We start from the raw sequence: 4717 nt of genomic DNA, 5'->3' as shown, positions 1-4717 counted from the left end.
AGTCCCCAGATGGAAATATCAGGTATCTTTAACTTCGCCTTTTCCCTACACCCAAATAAGCCACAAGTCCTGATTCTGTCTCAGAAACATCTCCCAAATCAGGCACCTCCTCTACTTAAACACTTCAACAGCCTCCAAGCCAGCCTCTGTACTTGCAGAATATTCTGTCTCTTCTAGGCCATCATCCATGCTGTGCCTAGAATTGTTTCCCCTAAACCTAAACCTAATGAGGCCACTCACTGCCCTGCTTAAAATCTATTATCTATTATTATCTGTTTATCTCACTTTTTATATATATACAGAAAATAAATGATCAGGATCGATACAATATCATCCAAGGCCCCATAGTTTGTCCCCAACCTCCTCATCCTCCTAATCCACATACCCCTCTTTTCCGCAAAACTCTGGCCCAAATGAATCATCACTCCCAAACATTTCAAGTTCATTCAGAACCTTATGTCTTGGTCCCTGTTATTCCTTGAATTTGGGATGCCCTTCCTTCATTTATTCCTGTCACGATCTCAGTTGGTCTTCTCAGACCTCTAGGAGATACAATCTTGTCTTTGAAGATTCTTCTGTCCCCTTTCTCACAGCAGTTAGTTGTCCTGTCTACACCTATAAACTCCTCAATTATCAAGACTGTTTCTCAGTCAATATTGTACCACCAAAATCTAGACAGTTCATAGTTGGTATTTAAGAAATGCTTTTTGAATAAGTGAAGAATAGTGCAGCTGACAGTAAGCTTCAACAGTTGTCTGAACAAACGTGACACTGAATATAAAGCTTTGTATATAACTGCATGAAAAATACATTTGTATCACAAAAACTACAATATATCTAGCCTCAACTGCATGACAGCTTCCATTTCCAAACTTGCTTAATATACAGCTTAGTAGGCTTAACACCATTAAATAAGTTCAGGAAGAACAAGTAATTTTCCTCTTCACGTTCACATATACTTACTGATTGACCAAGAGACTATCTTGAGTAAGATTCAAGTTATGTTTTAAGGATTCTTCCCTTGACACATTAAATGTTAGCTTTTAAAATGTATGAGTCTTACCAAGTTGAATAAAACTTAGTTTTGGCCAGGTGTGGTGGCTCACACCTATAATCCCATTGCATTCAGAGGCCGAGGTAGGTGGATCCCATGAGCCCAGGAGTTCAAGACCAGCCTGGGCAATATGGTAAAACCCTGTCTCTACAGAAAATTTTAAAAATTAGCCAGGCATGGTGGCATGCACCTGTGGTCCTAGCTACTCAGGAGATTGAGGTGGAAGAATCACTTGAGCTCACAACCTCAAGGCTGCTGTGATCCATGTTCATGTCCCTGCATTCCAGCCTGGGTGACAGAGCAAGACCCTGTTTCAAAAAACAAACAAACAAAAACAACTTAGTTTCTAACCTCAGTAATAAACCAAGATTTATTTATAAAAGTAGAAGAATAATACCTGTCTCCCAGGAGGATATTGATTAAATTGACTAAGAAAAACACATCTGAAAACAATTTGAATTGTAAAACAGCATACTAATATGACGTATTTTCAGACTTTCCAGTGAGTATTGGCTATGATGTTAAATGTTTTGCACTTAAAATAACCCTAGTTCTCTCTCTCTACTGTATCGCTATGATATTGTAGAGCAGCGCTTCTCAAATTTCAATGTACATACAAATCAACTGAGATTCTTGTTAAAATGTAAATTCGTATTCAGTAAGGCTGGGGTGAGACCCAAGAGTCTATGTATCTATGAAGCTCCTGAAGGCCGCTAGTCCTGCTTGTTTGAGGACTCCACTTTGAGGAGCAGAAGTCTTAATCAGAGGTTCCCAACATTAGGTTCATCTAAAGAGTTTTCTAAAGAGGTATACCTAATCAGAACTTCTAAGGAAGAGGGTCCAGTTGTCTGTATTTCTAATAACTCTTTTTCTCCAGGGGATTCTTAGGTGACCAGAACAATACCAGTAAATGGATGGTTATGGGGTTCAGGATATGCTACCCCCAAAAATGGCACCTTGGCATTTGAAATAATAGCAGAAGCAGGAAGGTCACTCATAGCTTTCTCTCACCCTTCTCCCCTAAAGCAGGCCATAAAAGAATTCTCTGACCTTCCTCTAAAATAGGCCATAAAACCTTCATTCCAGAGGTGTCCTTTCTATACCTGAGGAAAGGAATGTCCCTATCTCTGAAGACACAGGAACACAAAAAAGAATCTGAACAAACATGCCTTGCTAAGTTCCCCCCAGTTTATTACCATTAGATTGTCAACCTTAAATAATGAGACTCAGAAAATATAATCAACTGTGCTTATTCGAGTTTGAGTGCAAAGCTTGAGGATGGACACCCAGAAACACTGACTATGAAAGAATGGGTCAGCTTTCCAAAGTGGGGAAGTTAAGGTTTCACTTATCTAGGCAGTTAACAGAGTTGCAACATTTTCCATACAAGTCAAGATATATGATACAGCAATTTGGTTGGTTATAGCTTGCTACATTCCAAGGAAGTTTGCTTTAACATTCTGGGAGGAGGGGTGAGGATCTGAAGGGGGTCTTATCTCTAGTGCCACAAGGCCTTTTCTAATTACTTGCAGGAAAAAGTAGAAGTTACAGCTGTATGCTACGTGACTCATGCCACATAGTCACATTCCTCTCAAAGCTCAAAATAATTTAAAGTTCCAATAGCTTTAAGTCTGAATTATTTAATTTCACAAGATCGTACCCTTTTGTCCCCCAATAATGCTTATGCACAACTGTCTACAAAAAGTTTTCCCTATTTCTTTGATTCTTCATTTCTGAAGACTCCCATATCATGTAAAACTGATATTAAACAGATTTGTGTGGTTTTCTCTCATTAATCTCTCTTTTATTATAGATGCCTAGAATTACGTCGATTGAGTGCTTTAGATGTAGAGAATGAAACTCTGAGGACATGATCTGAAAGGAGATAGTGAAACAAGGAAATAGTTCAAATTCTTTGTATATGACATAAACCAGAATTGACGGAGAGCTGAAATATGAGAGAAGAGATGAAGGTCAGTCCTTTCTTTAATATATGAATACATAATAATCATATTTTAAGTGATTTGCTTTTTAGTATAGAGATTTATATTTCCCTTGTCATTCCAAATGTTCGTTCAGTAAATTGTGCTATTATATGAAAATGCTTGGAATATTTGAGGAAATTGAGTTCATCAAGTTTTGGGAATTCAAGTCAGTTTTAGGTCAATTACAAAGGGGTTGGTGAGGGTGACCTTAGCTGATGTCTGATGAACACCAGCTAGTTAATCCTATATAATCATACATAAAACAAACAGACATTTATTTATAGTAGTTTGTAATGTATTCATATCCAGATTGCTGTGATTTCAATAAGTTGGTCAAAGTGCTAGAAATATTATATAAGAAATAATTTTAAATGTTCCATATGTACTGAAATATGTTGAGAAAATTTCTAACAAAGCCCAAGTTGTGTCCTTGTAGTAAAGTAGAAATACTATCATTGAAATATTGACTCTAACATGGCTTGGAGGCCTGAGAAAGTTGCAATTCCCAAAATTGCTTGATTCACTGTCTGAGTTAATTTAGCTATTAGAATAACCTGAGTCATTGCTATAACTTTAACTAGAATAATGTATTTCAATTGAGGTTTTTTCCTCCTCCTTTACCTTCCATGTTCAGGAAAAGAAATATTATGACTAACAAAGTTATTTTTCAGAGATTTCTAAAAACATGTTTCAGATGACATTAACACCAAATTTGGAGTATTTTTCAAATAGTAAACAATGAAAATATCCTTATTAGGGGAAAAATAGTACTTTAAGAAGTACAGCATTAATTTTTACCAGTTAAGGTAAAAGTATGTGACAACACATAAACCCCAAATCTCAGTGGGTTAAGAAAATAGAAATTTGGACCTTACATGAAAAGGAAATAAATTTCTATTTTCTTATGCCACTGAGATTTGGGATATCACCAGGGACCTGCCCCTATCTGCCTGGACATTTGTCTGCCTCCTGTCACTATCAAGGGCCAATAAGAGAGAACATGGAGGATGGTGTCTGGAGGTTTTTCATGGGCCAGACCTGAAAGTCACTCATTTTACTTCTGTCTGCATTCCCTTGACCAGGATGCAGTCACATGACCACACTTACCGCAAGGGCAGCTGGGTTCCCAGGAGGCAGAGGAGAGGGGTTTGTTCAACAACTAGCTAGTCTATGCCAAGAAGATCTGTTTTATGTGCCTCCTTTATGAATTTTTGAAGGCCTAGTTAGTGAAAAGTTATGGCCATAATTATGAATCCACTAGTGAAGACATAACTATAAAACAAAAATCTTATTGAATTAATGTATGATATTTACCTTGATATGAAACCAAGGGTTGAAAATAATTTTTGAAGTTCATCCTGAGTTGGATAAAAATTAAATTGAAATATGCCTGTTTCTGGAGATTTGCAGTTAATTCAAATGCCACTGTCATTATCATGTGGAGAGCTGTCACTTTACTTCATCTGGAAGAGTTGCTTTGTACCATGGATTCTTAGAAATGCTATGTGCATAAATAAATGTTGCCTCCAATTACTTGACAAAGGCAGGCTGCCCAAAGAAAAAGCCACTCAGGTGAAGACAATTAAATGTGATCGCAATTGAATGACTCAGCTGGGGATGGGGAATCACAAGACCTAGGAGAGAAGGAATTGTGTAGGAGTGTAATTGTGTGATCAAA

Source organism: Cebus imitator, unplaced genomic scaffold (genome assembly GCF_001604975.1).
Source record: "Cebus imitator isolate Cc_AM_T3 unplaced genomic scaffold, Cebus_imitator-1.0 Scaffold401, whole genome shotgun sequence".
NCBI classification, from domain to species: Eukaryota; Metazoa; Chordata; class Mammalia; order Primates; family Cebidae; genus Cebus; species Cebus imitator.
Note: the sequence above shows the minus strand (reverse complement) of the source record.